A 17,500-nucleotide genomic window follows, 5' to 3' on the forward strand; every position below is an offset into this window, starting at 1 on the left:
AAGAGCTCCCTAGCAACCACCCTAAACCAAAAAATTTTTTTTTTTACATTTTTTTGTATTTTTTAACGCAATATTACACTCGTGGCCTTGCGATATTGCTCCATGCTTGTGCCTATTCGGCCATAGGCACGAGGCCGCAGGCCGAGTGCCGTACTGAAGGCACTCGTTATTAAAGATTTTAAGAACTCTATAAAAACTCCATAGTAACCATCTTTGACAACTACCAACCACCTAGTAACACCATAGCAACTACCAAAAATACCTTAGCAACCATTTTGAACACCCTAGCAACATCTAGAAATGCTCTAGTAACCACCAAATATACCCTAGCAACCACCCAGAACACCCTAGCAACTGCCTAGCAACCCCCCAGAACACCTAGCAACTGCCTAGCAACCACCCAGAACACCTAGCAAACAGCCAGAACACCCTAGCAACTGCCTAGCAACCACCCAGAACACCTAGCAACTGCCTAGCAACAACCCAGAACACCCTAGCAACCGCCTAGCAACACCATAGCAACCACCCAGAACACCCTAGCAACCGCCTAGCAACCACCCAGAATACCTTAGCAACCGCCTAGCAACACCATAGCAACCACCCAGAACACCCTAGCAACCGCCTAGCAACCACCCAAAATACCCTAGCAACCGCCTAGCAACACCATAGCAACCACCCAGAACACCCTAGCAACCGCCTAGCAACCACCCAGAATACCTTAGCAACCGCCTAGCAACACCATAGCAACCACCCAGAACACCCTACAACCGCCTAGCAACCACCCAGAACACCCTAGCAACCACCCAAAATACCCTAGCAACCACCCAAAAGACCCTAGCAACCACCGAAAATATCTTAGAAACCGCCTAGCAACTACCCAAAAGACCCTAGCAACCACCCAAAATACCCTAGCAACCGCCTAGCAACCACCCAGAATACCCTAGCAACCACCTAAAATACCCTAGCAACCACCTAAAATACCCTAGCAACCGCCTATAAACCACCCAAAAGACCCTAGCAACCACCCAAAATATCCTAGCAACCGCCTAGCAACCACCCAGAACACCCTAGTAACCACCCAGAACACCCTAGCAACCGCCTAGCAACCACCCAGAACACCCTAGCAACCACCCAAAACACCCTAGCAACCGCCTAGCAACCACCCAAAAGACCCTAGCAACCACCAGAAATATCCTAGCAACCGCCTAGCAAAAAACTTTCTGGTCCAAACTTTCTCAAGCCAACTTAAAGTTTGTCTCGACGAACTTTCGCATCTAGTTATTATTATTATTCCGAGACTAAAATTTCTATATGAAACTCCTCCTAGAGCTTTAACTCTACATACTCCAAACTCGGCTCAGACACTCAAACTGATCTGACTCGCGTTGCTATATCTTTTCAGACTGATCGGACTTACGGTTTTCCTAAAAATGACGATCAAAACTCGGAAAAACTCCCATTGACTTACATTGGGGAGTTCTAAAAACATTTGAATCCAAACTGCCGTTTTCACACACACAGACTCCAAAGGGCCTGACAGCCCTGCGTCTCTCCCTCTCTCTCTCCCTCAGAGGATTTATATTATCAAGCAACCAATAAGTAATGGCCTAAAATCTTCATAGCCACACCATAGCAACCAGTTTCAGCACCCTAGCAACCACTAAGAGCTCCCTAGCAACCACCCTAAACCAAAAAAAAATTTTTTTTACATTTTTTTGTATTTTTTAACGCAATATTACACTCGTGGCCTTGCGATATTGCTCCATGCTTGTGCCTATTCGGCCATAGGCACGAGGCCGCAGGCCGAGTGCCGTACTGAAGGCACTCGTTATTAAAGATTTTAAGAACTCTATAAAAACTCCATAGTAACCATCTTTGACAACTACCAACCACCTAGTAACACCATAGCAACTACCAAAAATACCTTAGCAACCATCTTGAACACCCTAGCAACATCTAGAAATGCTCTAGTAACCACCAAATATACCCTAGCAACCACCCAGAACACCCTAGCAACTGCCTAGCAACCCCCCAGAACACCTAGCAACTGCCTAGCAACCACCCAGAACACCTAGCAAACAGCCAGAACACCCTAGCAACTGCCTAGCAACCACCCAGAACACCTAGCAACTGCCTAGCAACAACCCAGAACACCCTAGCAACCGCCTAGCAACACCATAGCAACCACCCAGAACACCCTAGCAACCGCCTAGCAACCACCCAGAATACCTTAGCAACCGCCTAGCAACACCATAGCAACCACCCAGAACACCCTAGCAACCGCCTAGCAACCACCCAAAATACCCTAGCAACCGCCTAGCAACACCATAGCAACCACCCAGAACACCCTAGCAACCGCCTAGCAACCACCCAGAATACCTTAGCAACCGCCTAGCAACACCATAGCAACCACTCAGAACACCCTAGCAACTGCCTAACAACCACCCAGAACACCCTAGCAACCACCCAAAATATCCTAGCAACCGCCTAGCAACCACCCAGAACACCCTACAACCGCCTAGCAACCACCCAGAACACCCTAGCAACCACCCAAAATACCCTAGCAACCGCCTAGCAACCACCCAAAAGACCCTAGCAACCACCGAAAATATCTTAGAAACCGCCTAGCAACTACCCAAAAGACCCTAGCAATCACCCAAAATGCCCTAGCAACCGCCTAGCAACCACCCAGAATACCCTATCAACCACCTAAAATACCCTAGCAACCACCTAAAATACCCTAGCAACCGCCTATCAACCACCCAAAAGACCCTAGCAACCACCCAAAATATCCTAGCAACCGCCTAGCAACCACCCAGAACACCCTAGCAACCGCCTAGCAACCACCCAGAACACCCTAGCAACCACCCAAAATACCCTAGCAACCGCCTAGCAACCACCCAAAAGACCCTAGCAACCACCGAAAATATCTTAGAAACCGCCTAGCAACTACCCAAAAGACCCTAGCAACCACCCAAAATACCCTAGCAACCGCCTAGCAACCACCCAGAATACCCTAGCAACCACCTAAAATACCCTAGCAACCGCCTATAAACCACCCAAAAGACCCTAGCAACCACCCAAAATATCCTAGCAACCGCCTAGCAACCACCCAGAACACCCTAGTAACCACCCAGAATACCCTAGCAACCGCCTAGCAACCACCCAGAACACCCTAGCAACCACCCAAAACACCCTAGCAACCGCCTAGCAACCACCCAAAAGACCCTAGCAACCACCAGAAATATCCTAGCAACCGCCTAGCAACCACTCAGAATACCCTAGCAACCGCCTAGCAAAAAACGTTCTGGTCCAAACTTTCTCAAGCCAACTTAAAGTTTGTCTCGACGAACTTTCGCATCTAGTTATTATTATTATTCCGAGACTAAAATTTCTATATGAAACTCCTCCTAGAGCTTTAACTCTACATACTCCAAACTCGGCTCAGACACTCAAACTGATCTGACTCGCGTTGCTTTATCTTTTCAGACTGATCGGACTTACGGTTTTCCTAAAAATGACGATCAAAACTCGGAAAAACTCCCATTGACTTGCATTGGGGAGTTCTAAAAAATTCAAATCCAGATTCAAACTGACCAACCGACGAAAATTCAAATCAAAATACCTTGAAGACTAAAAACCAAACTGCCGTTCTATATACTATATGAGCCATTGAGACTCATTTAAACTAATGAACTCTAAACTCATACACTTATAAACTAATTAAACTTATAAACTCATGAATTCATAGACTTATGAACTCTTAAACTCATAAATTAATAAACTCTGAACTCTTAAACTCATTTAAACTTATAAACTCTAAACTCATTAAAACTTATAAACTCTAAACTCAAAAACTCTTACACTTATAAACTCATCAATTTATACACTTATAAACTCTAAACTCATAAACTCTGAGTGTGTGTGTGTGTGTGTGTGTGTGTGTTCACACACACACACACACACACACACACACACACACACACTAAACTCATTTAAACTTAAACTCTAAACTCATTTAAACTTGTAAACTCAAAACTCGTAAACTATAAACTTCAAACCACTTTAAACTTCTTAAGTTTAAAGCTTCCAGCTCCCAAGCAACTACATAGCAACCAAACTTGAGTACCCTAGCAACCGTTTTGCAAGACCTATATCTCTGTATCAGAACATCATATAGAGATGAGGTTTGGCTCTTTTGACTCATGCTAGCAAACAGCACTTCCAACATGCTACACATGCTAGCAGTGAATAGCTACATGCTAATAGCGATTAGTTAAGTGCTATATCATGCCAAGGTCATGCTAAGAACTTTATAAAGACTCCATAGTAACCATCTGTGACAACTACCAACCACCTAGTAACACCATAGCAACCACTCAGAATACCTTAGCAACACCATAGCAACCACCCAGAACACCCTAGCAACCGCCTAGCAACCACCCAGAATACATTAGCAACTGCCTAGCAACACCATAGAAACCGCCCAGAACACCATAGCAACCGCCTAACAACACCATAGCAACCACCCAGAACACCCTAGCAACCGCCTAGCAACCACCCAGAATACTCTAGCAACCACCTAGCAACACCATAGCAACCACCCAGAACACCCTAGCAACCGCCTAGCAACCACCCAAAACACCATAGCAACTGCCTAGCAACCACCCAGAAAACCATAGCAACCAACCAGAACACCCTAGCAACTGCCTAGCAACACTCTAGCAACCACCCAAAATACCTTAGCAACTGCCTAGCAACACCATAGCAACCACCCAGAACACCCTAGCAACCACCTAGCAACAGCATAGCAACCACCCAAAACACCATAGCAACTGCCTAGCAACCACCCAGAAAACCATAGCAACCAACCAGAACACCCTAGCAACTGCCTAGCAACACCCTAGCAACCACCCAAAATACCTTAGCAACTGCCTAGCAACACCATAGCAACCACCCAGAACACCCTAGCAACTGCCTAGCAACACCCTAGCAACCACCCAAAATACCCTTGCAACTGCCTAGCAACACCCTAGCAACCGCCCAAAATACCATAGCAACTGCCTAGCAACACCCTAGCAACCACCCAGAACACCCTAGCAACCACCTAGCAACAGCATAGCAACCACCCAGAACACCCTAGCAACCGCCTAGCAACCACCCAGAACACCATACCAGCCAACCAGAATACCCTAGCAACCACCCAGAACACCCTAGCAACTGCCTAGCAACACCCTAGCAACCACCCAAAATACCCTAGCAACTGCTTAGCAACACCCTAGCAACCACCCAGAACACCCTAGCAACCGCCTAGCAACCACCCAAAACACCCTAGCAACCCACTAGAAAACCCCCAACAACTTTTTAACTGTAAACTACTTTAATCTTCAAACTGATTTAAACTTTAAACTAATTTAAATGTTAGACTAATTTAAACTTTAAACTAATTTAAACTTTAAAGTAATTTAAAATTTAAACTACTTTAAACTTTAAACTAATTTAAACTTTAGACTAATTTAAACTTTAAACTAATTTAAGCTTCAAACTAATTTAGACTTTACACTATTTTAAACTTCTAACTAATTTAAACTTTAAACTAATTTAAACTTCAAACTACTTTAAACTCCAAACTACTTTAAACTTCTTCAAACTTTCTGGTCCAGCTTTCTCAAGCCAACTTAAAGTTTGTCTCGACGAACTTTTTAATCTAGTTATTATTATTCTTCTGACCCTAAAAAAATCTATATCAAACTCCTCCTAGAGCTTTAACTCTACATACTCCAAACTCGGCTCAGACACTCAAACTGATCTGACTCGGTATGCTATATCTTTTCAGACTGATCGGATTTACAGTTTTCCTAAAAATGACGATCAAAACTCGAAAAAACTCATTCAAAAACTCCCATTGACTTACATTGGGGAGTTCTAAAAAATTCAAACCGACAAAAATTTAAATCTAAACACCTTGAAGACTAAACCAAACTGCCGTTCTATATACTATATGAGCCATTGAGACTCATTTAAACTAATAAACTATAAACTATAAACACTTATAAACTAATTAACTTATAAACTCATGAATTCATAAACTTATGAACTCTTAAACTCATAAATTAATAAACTTTGAACTCTTAATCTCATTTAAACTTATAAACTCTAAACTGATTTAAACTTATAAACTCAAAACTCAAGAACTCATACACTTATTAACTCATCAATTTATACACTTATAAACTCTAAACTCAGACACACACACTGAGTTTATGAGTGAGTGTGTGAGCGAGTTAGTGGGTGTGTGTGTGTGTGTGTGTGTGTGTCTGTGTGTTTGTGTGTTTGTTTGTGTGTGTGTGTGTGTGTGTCTAACTTATTTATCTATCTCTCAAACTTCAAACTACTGTAGACTACTGTAAACTTAAAACCACTATAAACTTCTTAAGTTTAAATCTTCCAGCTCCCAAGCAACTCCATAGCAACCAAACTCGAGTACCCTAGCAACCGTTTTGTAAGACCTATATCTCTGTATCAGAACATCGTATAGAGATGAGGTTTGGCTCTTTTGACTCGTGCTAGCAAACAGCACTTCCAACATGCTACATATGCTAGCAGTGAATAGCTACATGCTAATAGCGATTAGTTAAGTGTTAAATCATGCCAAGATCATGCTAAGAACTCTATAAAAACTCCATAGTAACCATCTGTGACAACTACCAACCACCTAGTAACACCATATCAACCGCCCTGAATACCATAGCAACCCCCCAGAACACCCTAGCAACCGCCTAGCAACCACCCAAAAGACCCTAGCAACCACCCAGAACACCGTAGCAACCACCCAAAATGCCCTAGCAACCACCCAAAACACCCTAGCAACCGCCTAGCAACCACCCAAAAGACCCTAGCAACCGCCTAGCAACCACCCAAAAGACCCTAGCAACCACCCAAAATATCCTAGCAACCGCCTAGCAACCACCCAAAAGACCCTAGCAACCACCAGAAATATCCTAGCAACCGCCTAGCAACCACCCAGAATATCCTAGCAACCACCCAAAACAGCCTAGCAACAACCCAGAACACCCTAGCAACCGCCTAGCAACCACCCAAAAGACCCTAGCAACCGCCTAGCAACCACCCAGAACACCCTAGCAACCACCCAAAAGACCCTAGCAACCACCCAAAATACCCTAGCAACCGCCTAGCAACCACCCAAAAGACCCTAGCAACATCCAAAAGACCCTAGCAACCGCCTAGCAACCACCCAAAATATCCTAGCAACCACCCAAAACACCCTAGCAACCGCCTAGCAACCACCCAAAAGACCCTAGCAACCACCCAAAACAGCCTAGCAACCACCCAGAACACCCTAGCCACCACCTAGCAACCACCCAGAATACCTTAGCAACGCCTAGCAACACCATAGCAACCACCCATAACACCCTTGCAACTGCCTAGCAACCACCCAGAACACCCTAGCAACCACCAAAATACCTTAGCAACCGCCTAGCAACACCATAGCAACCACCCATAACACCCTAGCAACCGCCTAGCAACCACCCAAAAGACTCTAGCAACCACCCAAAATATCCTAGCAACCACCCAAAACACCCTAGCAACCGCCTAGTAACCACCCAAAAGACCCTAGCAACCGCCTAGCAACCACCCAAAAGACCCTAGCAACCACCTAAAATATCCTAGCAACCACCCAGAACACCCTAGCAACCACCTAGCAACCGCCTAGCAACCACACAAAAGACCCTAGCAACCACCCAAAACACCCTGGCAACCACCCAAAACACCCTAGCAACCGCCTAGCAACCACCCAGAATACCTTAGCAACCGCCTAGCAACACCATAGCGACCACCCATAACATCATAACAACCGCCTAGCAAAAAACTTTCCGCTCCAAACTTTCTCAAGCCAACTTAAAGTTTGTCTCGACGAACTTTCGCATCTAGTTATTATTATTATTCTTCTTACTAAAAATTTATCCCCTATCTCCTCCTAGAGCTTTAACTCTACATACTCCAAACTCGGCTCAGACCTTCAGACTATTCTGACTCGAGTTGCTTTATCTTTTCAGACTGATCGGACTTACAGTTTTCCTAAAAATGCCGATCAAAACTCGGAAAAACTCCCATTGACTTGCATTGGGGAGTTCTAAAAAATTCAAATCTAGATTCAAACTGACCAACCGACAAAAATTTAAATCTAAACACCTTGAAGACTTATTCAAACTGCCGTTCTATATACAATATAAGCCATTGAGACTCAATTAAACTAATAAACTCATCTATCTATCTACTTCAAACTATTTTAAACTTTAAACTACTTTAAACTTCAAACTAAATTAAACTTCAAACTAATATAAACTTTAAACTACTTTAAACTTCAAACTTAAGCTTTAACTCATTTAAACTTATAAACTGTAAACTCATTTAAACTTATAAACTGTAAACTAATTTAAACTTATAAACTCAAAACTCATTTAAACTTATAAACTAAACTCAAAAACTTGTACACTTATAAACTCTAAACTCATAAACTCTGAGTGTGTGTGTGTGTGTGTAAACACACACACACACACTCTAAACTCATTTAAACAAACTCTAAACTCATTTAAACTTATAAACGCAAAACTCAAAAACTCGTAAACTACTTTAAACTTCAAACCACTTTAAACTTCTTAAGTTTAAAGCTCCCAGCTCCCAAGCAACTCCATAGCAACCAAACTTGAGTACCCTAGCAACCGTTTTACAAGACCTATATCTCTGCATCAGAACTTCGTATAGAGATGAGGTTTGGCTCTTTTGACTCATGCTAGCAAACAGCACTTCCAACATGCTACACATGCTAGCAGTGAATAGCTACATGCTAATAGCAATTAGTTAAGTGCTAAATCATGCCAAGATCATGCTAAGAACTCTATAAAAACTCCATAGTAACCATCTGTAACAACTACCAACCACCTAGTAACACCATAGCAACCGCCCAGAATACCTTAGTAACCGCCTAGCAACACCATAACAACCACCCAGAACACCCTAGCAACCACCCAGAATACCCTAGCAACTGCCTAGCAACACCATAGCAACAACCCAGAACACCCTAGCAACCACCCAGAATACCTTAGCAACCGCCTAGCAACACCATAGCAACCACCCAGAACACCCTAGCAACCGCCTAGCAACCACCAAGAACACCCAAGCAACCGCCTAGCAACCACCCAGAATACCCTAGCAACTGCCTAGCAACACCATAGCAACCACCCAGAACACCCTAGCAACCACCTAGCAACCACCCAGAACACCCTAGCAACCGCCTAGCAACCACCAAGAATACCCTAGCAACCACCTAGCAACACCATAACAACCACCCAAAACACCCTAGCAACCCACTAGAAAACCCCCAACAACTTTTTAACTGTAAACTACTTTAAACTTCAAACTGATTTAAACTTTAAACTAATTTAAACGTTAGACTAATTTAAACTTCAAACTAATTTAAACTTCAAACTAATTTAAACTTCAAACTAATTTAAACTTTAAAGTAATTTAAAATTTAAACTACTTTAAACTTGAAACTAATTTAAACTTTAAACTAATTTAAACTTTAGACTAATTTAAACTTTAAACTAATTTAAGCTTCAAACTAATTTAGACTTTAAACTATTTTAAACTTCTAACTAATTTGAACTTTAAACTAATTTAAACTTCAAACTACTTTAAACTCCAAACTGCTTTAAACTTCTTCAAACTTTCTGGTCCAGCTTTCTCAAGCCAACTTAAAGTTTGTCTCGACGAACTTTTTAATCTAGTTATTATTATTATTATTATTATTAATAATGTTGTCTTCCTGTATGGCTGCTACCTTGGCCAGGTCTCTCTTGTAAAATATTACTATATTACTTCCTGGTAAAATAAAGGTAAATAAAACAATAAATATATAATTACACTGTAACAATGACACCTTAAAATATAGAGTAACCAAAAATCTCTTTACAAAACAATTAAATATAAAGTGTTTAATCACCTTGTGATGAGCAGAAGAGAGGAGACATCCAGTGCAGATCTGAGAGATCAGATGTTCAGAAAGTTCAGCTTTTAGTGTGAAGGTTAAACTCCTCCTCTGACTTCTGATATACACACAGTCTCAGTTACTGAAACCACAAACTTCACCTCAATACTCCCTGTTAACCGATTTGACAGTGAAATGAACTTCCCGCCATTTCTCCTGAGATCATCACAACTTCTGAAATCCAGTAAATGCTGAAGACTCTCTTTACTGAACAACACAACATTAAACCAACAAGGCACTCACAACAACAAATAAATCTCTCTATATTTCTCCTCTGCTCTTGCTTGTCTCCTAATCTAACTTTCTAATAAACCTGATATTATATTCTATAAATATTGTGGCTTTGTGGCAAATAACTTGTGATATTCCTCGTTTGTAAGTGGATAAAAGCATCTGCTAAATTAATAAATGTATATCTTAAAGTAGGGGAGAGGCGGGACAGTTGAAACACTTTTCAGATAAATGTCGTTTTCTAAGATAAGGTTACAGATAGATTTTTTATTTTTTTGTGATTAACAACTCACATATGTGTTCTCTTAGTATCATGTGTTATTCGGTACAAATATAGAATGATTAAAGTAAAATATGACTTTGAACGGGAGTTGTGCTTTGTTTCAATCGTCCCGCCTGTGCGGGACGGTTGAAACACAGGGGTGGGACGGATGAAACATAACAGTTTAAATGGCAACTATTCATCTAATGCTTATTTTTGTGAACAACACCTGACAAATAACTTATGTACATATTGTTACAAACATATTTTGTAATTTATTTTCATTTAAAGGTTCATATTAACCATTTTTGTTCTGTCGCCCAATAAACATTAGGCGATAAGCCTATGCGCATTTTGTAATCTTTCTAACAGGCTATTTTGACGAAGACAGACAAATCAGTTTACAATTAATTTTCTTACATTTCTTCCTTGAGTCATATTGAGTGTTTGCTAGTTGAATAGCCTGTTATTATGAAGAAAACGAGGCCAACCAGAAGACGATAAATGAAATTTATTGAATATTAAAGATTGGACAATTGATGATTATTACAGAGATAGCATGTGTTGCGTAAATGAAAATTAATTTGCATTAAAAGAAACACAAGTCTAGAAACAGTATATGAATATATGAACAGTATAGGCTATGACCAGGTTTAACGTGCAGGACGCGCGGTCGGGACGGTTGAAACACTGTTTCAACCGTCCCGACAGCGCATCCTGTCATTTAAAACTCTATTGCTCTTAAACTAAAAAACTCTAATATTGCCCACTTAAGGGTGTGTTGCAGTACTAATACACCTGCCGTATTATCATTACAATTGCACATGAAACAATAAATCCAACTTGTCAGTCCAAAAAAAGTACCGCACGAAATAATTCACTCACCGCATTCAAAAACAGCTTTGCGGCTTTAACTCCAAAACGACACGACGTAAAGAAGAAATGTTTTCGCGGGTATGTTAGGCATTGCGTGCTGTACGTGCTGACGAAATTTGACGTACATGACGTGAGTGGTTTTCAAGGAAATCTCAGTGTTTCATCCGTCCCGCGTTTCAATCGTCCCGCCTCTCCCCTACAGTATATTTGCAGTATTTTGTCTGTGCTGTGTTTTTATTTAGTATGTCGTTGTATTTATTTTATTCATATAAATACAGTGTGTTTTTTGTTTGTGAATTATGACTAACTTATCTACAGTAAATATTGAATTATTTCTCCTGTTTTAAGATATAACCAGATGCAGCAATAGGAGGTCGAGTCCCATTTGCTTATAGAGTCAATAATGTGAGATGAACTGTCAAGTCATTTTATTCCATATGATTTCATAATTCAGATCATCATGTCAAGAATCTCACATTCAGTTATCAACTGCAAATAATAAATATAGCTGCAAGCAGCAATTAACGGGGTTCAAGCATTTAAGACCGCCATGCCAACTATGCTGTTGGGCTATAGTGCACCACTGTAGTTGTTTTTTCTTTGAAAAAAATTATGGTTTTAAAAATTTGTTTATCAGCCAATGCTGGATAATGATAAAGATTAGATTAAAAAGATGTATTGTGGCCAACAGTGGTATTTAAGGCTTCATCTTCAGTTGAAATGAATGTACTGTGAGGCCTCTGAGCATCAGAAATCCTTGAAACCTGGTACGTTTCTTCAAAATCAGTTGTTCTCCATATCTACACAGTTTTGTGAAGTTTCTACTTTGTGCACACAATATATAGACATGTTACTCACAATGGGCCATACCAGAAATATATAAAAAATTGTATCTGCTAAACGGTTTCATCAATCGAAATAGTCAACTTATCTTCAGAATATCAGTCATAAAGCTGAGTAAATGCTGTGAAATCCCCACAGTCATCCTGTTCTCAGGCCAGTTCAAGCTTGACGTGACATACAGAAGTGATATAAGTGGCTGAGATGTGTACTTATTTTTAATTAGTCTTCCCATTAAACGCTACATTTTCTTCATTCACGAGCGCACATGAAAACAAAAGGTGGGATTTATCACATTGAGGTTAGACTAAAACTAGTGGTCAAAACACTTTTGTAAACTGAAATAAAATTTCAACATAAATAATAATACATTTTATTTATAATGCGCTTTTCTCACACCCATAGCGCTAACAAATTAATAGAAAAAAAAGGGAAAAAAAAGAAACATAATATAAGAAGTAGCTAATTGTAATAAGTGCCGAAAATGTTTGTCTTTTATTTTGTATTTTGCGTGTACATTTCCAGGTGGTTTGGTCACAAGGGTATAGGTGGACCTGGTAGTGTTTCATGTTTTGTTTAGCCTCTCAGGCTTATGTGTGTGTGTGTGTGTGTGTGTGTGTGTGTGTGTGTGTGTGTGTGTGTGTCCATTGAGCCACTTCACGCGTCCACGACAACATGCGGTGTGCAGAAACAGCCGTTTCCAAATTGCAATTAGTCCCAAAGCTGTGGCACTTTCTGTTTACTAATGGCTCGATTAAGTCACTCCTCCTGTTTCCACTCCAAATTACAGTAAAGGTCAGTACATAGGAAATGATTTTTAAAGACAAAATCGTCTGGCTTTTAGTGACGCTTATTTAGAATAATTTTGTATGATTTAGATATTATGTAATTATTATACCCTTAATTGATCACACATTTACAGTTTTAGTTTATCAATTATTATTACTCGCAGTTTAATTGAATAAATATATAAAGGTAATATAAATACACTTTAGAATCAATAGATAAAGCTATAAAATGACTACATGTGAGCTTAAATGTTCAATTCTCTCTATGCCTTTATCAACTGTAACTAACTTTACAACTTTTACTTGCACTGATATAGCAAGACCTTTTCTTTTAATTGTCCTCTTTCATAGACAGCTATTTTCTTATTTCTCTGTAAATTTGTTTAAATTCATAATATTTTTCAATCTCGTAATATTCAGCAGAAGAGAGAAGTGAATCGCGCTGCTTCTCTCGAGATAAATGAATCTCAGTTTCTCTTTTTCTCAGCCTGTGATTGGCTGTTCGCTGCTGATGTCACTCCTGGGTTGCAACAAGCACAACAGACTTGATGTTTACATATAGTTCACCAGACAAAATAATAGGTTATATTTACATTCATGACCATAACTGCAAGTGTAAATGATGCTTTTCCTATAATAGAATTAATTTTGCACATTCAGACACTGGAGAAGATGAAACACTGTTGATGATGAAAGACACATAAGAGTTTGATCTTAAACATCATAAATACTCACAGTTTGGTTTGCCGCTATTAATGCTGTTGTGTCTGACTACCAGCGTATTTTTCTGTTTTGATTCATTCGGTTCATTTTTGTCTTTATTGTTTGTCTTTTTCTCTTTTTCTTTTGTCCATAGAGTGTGTTTAATAATCTGCAGTCTGTGACGCTGCACACATGTTCTCCAATGCATTGATTTCACGTGATTTCTGCCTTTAATCTGTTCAAAAATATGGAGGTTCAATTTAGAGTTGGGTGAATTAGTTAATGATTAGTGTGAAATACAGGTTTATATTTAATTAAAATGGAAACACAAATGTCTGGGTTTAAATAGCCTAAATTAATTTATAAAAATCTAAAGAGAAAGTGTTTTAATCACCTTGTGATGAGCAGACGAGAGGGAATCTCCAGCGCAGATCTGAGAGATCACACAGTTCAGAAGGGTTTTATATGAAACTTCACTGTAAACTCCTTCTGTCTGTTCTCATTAAACTCCTTCTCTAGTAGACAGGGCCCGGTTTCCCAAAGTGTTCTTATCTCTAAGTAGTTCTTAACCTATTCCTTAACCTCTCTCTTAACGTTATGGCACGATTCCCGAAACGTTTGTTCGCTAAGTATATCTTCTGTAAGTCACACTTTCGTAAGGTTGGTCTGGACCACTCTTAGCTTTACCTTATCACTGTTGCAGGGCTATACGAATATAATTCTGAAGTTTTAATACACCCAGACAGTATTAAATTAGGCTAATTCAAGTGTTTTCATGCAAAGAATAAAATTGTCATTACACTGATTGTTGTTAGATTTTTAATTATATTATTATACAATATTATTAATTTAATTAAAACGCTCTTTTAAAGGCCAGTGAAAGCATAGGCTACTGTCAGTTAAGTCCTATTCGGACGCTAATATTGTTTCTCATGGGCTTGTCCGGTATTTTAAACATTTATAGGGGTAAGTCGGTGATTTTAGTGCCGTCCGAATCCATAATATCAGTGTTTTTCTCATCCAACCCGCGTAAAAATCCCTGTCCAAATTAGTACCTACTGTTTTTTGACAAACAGGTCGTGTGGGAATTTAATTGCCGTCTGAATCCACATCTCTGAGTTTACAAGAGATTCAAAATTCACGGTTTAAATCCTTTTTGATCACTGCCGAGCACCGTACGCAAGATGTAAACTTTTATTACTGAAATGCTGGAAAGTATTTACAAGAACAATATTTCATCGCAGCTCCACCTCAGCGAACAAAAATGGGAAAGAGAAGAAGGCACGTAAATTTTTGAAAAGGTTATTGTGGCAGCAATGTTACAATTTTAAAATATGTAGGCTAGGCTATTATAGGCTATTATAGTTTGGATTATTTTTTATAATATCCAATAATCATAATAAATTGCAATTTCAACTATTTCTGAAGTGCTTCTTTTATAAAGAACAGCTCTTTCTCAGATAAACAGCCCCTGCACGAGAGAATAATTGATTCTCGAGCCGTCGATATCAAACAATTCAGCAGCATCGCCACGGACAGCACCAGGTAACGTCGCACGTAAGAAGGAATATCTTAAGCAGCTTCCTAAGGTATGGTTCGGGGAACACACTTAGGAACATAAACACCTTTGGTAAGATATATCTTTCGAGCTCTCTTAGCGCGCTAAGAGTGAGCGTTATCGGGAAACCGGGCCCAGATCCTTCAAGAAAGAGAAGGAGTTTATAAGAACTGAGAGGAGTTCAGTGAAGTTTCATAAAAAACACTTCTACTGACTGATCTCTCAGATTTGATTGGTGGATTGTGTCTTTCTTTCCACCTTCTGCTGTCAGCATGTTTACTGGTATATAAATGCATGTTTTTTTATTTCTAGGGCACCATTAATGTTTTTAAATGGTTTCTATGCATATTAACATATAGAAAGACAGTGGCTCATTTAACCTGTTAAGCTGTAACGCCACTTTTGAAAAATCCCCAGAAATGACATACCCAAAATGAAACAGATACAGTTCATGAACCCTTGGTACTAAAAGCACAAGTATGATCTCATTTGAAAGCTGACACCTGGTAGTTTATTGTAATTACTGTCATAATGAAAAAAAATAGTTATACATAGCTTCAAAGTTTTGTAAAGTTATTAGAAATTTATTTTTATGAAACATCTTCATGAAAATAAAATTGAAGTTGGCATTGTATCAATCTAGAAATGCACTGCAGCTAAAGCCACATGTCTGACCATGTTATATTTAAAATCTGAAGATGATAAGTCTAAAACTCTGTATTTAGTTAAATGTTTTTCAAGATCATGTCAAATGACTTTATTTTGATTAGACTCTAAAATGCAACTGATGTTTAGTCATCTTCTAAGCATCTATTCAGTCTTTTGTCTCTATTGTTTTGTGGTGCAAACGAGCCCCATTCAGTCTCAGCTAGCTGGCATGTTAGCTTAGCACACCGTCAATTCACGACAATTTATGAGATTAAAACCATGTTTGTGCTCCAAACTTACTTTATAACGCAAGTCGAGTGTTTTAAATAATCTTCTGTGATCTAATTTGGCTTCAGATAAAAAAATCAGACAGAAAATATACTATTTTATAGTATTCTGCATGATGATAAAGTCTATATCAATTAGCATTACATTATAAATATAATCTATTATTATGAAAATACCTGACATGGCTTGAAGAACACAGGTAAATCAAATATCATTGCAAACATGTTTATTGTCTTCAAAACATCTTTAAACTCCTGACACAAATTAAGAAATAACTGTCACTAGAAGTTTCTCAGAATACAATAGTGGTCAAATACTGAAACTTGAGTCTTATATCTTTTTAATGATGTATAGTTTGTCAAGGTAATAACATTAAATCTGATAGTAACTTTGAACTATTTAAAAAAAAAAAATGCTTCAGTGCGTCCGCGCTCTGGTGAAGCTTAACAGATAATGGCAAATAATATTGTCTCGATCTCAGCCTGTGTTCCTGTCTTGTGCGAGGACTTTTGTGTTATTTCCTGTGTTGTTGCAGGACTTATGTGCGAGGACTTTTGTGTTATTTCCTGTGTTGTTGCAGGACTTATGTGCGAGGACTTTTGTGTTATTTCCTGTCTTGTGCTATGTTTTGTAGTTTTTCATGTTGATTAGTCTCTCCAGGTGTGTCTTATTAGTTCCCTTGGTTACCCTTGTGTGTTCCCATGACGATCAACCACACCCCTTGTTACCCTGTTAGCCTGTGTATAAACTCATAGATATCATATATAAAGGCTAGATGTCTTGTGCGCGCTGCTGGCCAATGGAGGTCGACGTCCGCACGTGGCGGCCATCTTGCCACAGTGTGCTCGCTCACTTGTTTAATGGTGCATGTACTTTAAAATAACCATAACTTGCTCAATTTTCTACCGATTTTCAAACGATTTGGTTTGTTATAAACGTCAGAGATGTAGTTATGACACTGCATACATACACTGCATACATATGAATAATTATAACATACATGTTCAAGCATTCGGAATTATAGCCACGTTAATAACATTTGTAAGAAACCAAACCGTTTGTAAATCCGTCAAGATTTCAGCGAGATAAGAGGATTTGTGTGCATGCTGATCACTCACCTTAATGCACAGCTTCACTGTGACAAGATGGCCGAACGGTGATGTGACTGCGCCATAAGACATCTAGCGTTTATATATGATATCTATGTATAAACTGCCCTTGTGTTTCTCTTGTAG

At 39.4% G+C, this 17,500-nt stretch overlaps 2 protein-coding genes across 2 annotated transcripts in view; one reads left to right on the forward strand and one right to left on the reverse strand.

Annotated features, from left to right (window-relative positions):
* The window catches only part of LOC311096828 (uncharacterized protein), a 488,849-nt gene extending 478,776 nt beyond the window's left edge, over positions 1–10,073 (reverse strand). The window contains exon 1 of the mRNA XM_084136231.1: positions 10,028–10,073. The gene's annotated coding sequence lies outside the window, so the exon portion shown is untranslated. The remainder of the gene's footprint in view (positions 1–10,027) is intronic.
* LOC311096814 (uncharacterized protein) overlaps positions 1–17,500 on the forward strand; it is a 367,324-nt gene that overhangs the window by 271,969 nt on the left and 77,855 nt on the right. The window lies entirely within an intron of this gene.

Source organism: Abramis brama, assembly GCF_963993115.1.
Source record: "Abramis brama genome assembly, chromosome: 15".
Taxonomy (NCBI): domain Eukaryota; kingdom Metazoa; phylum Chordata; class Actinopteri; order Cypriniformes; family Leuciscidae; genus Abramis; species Abramis brama.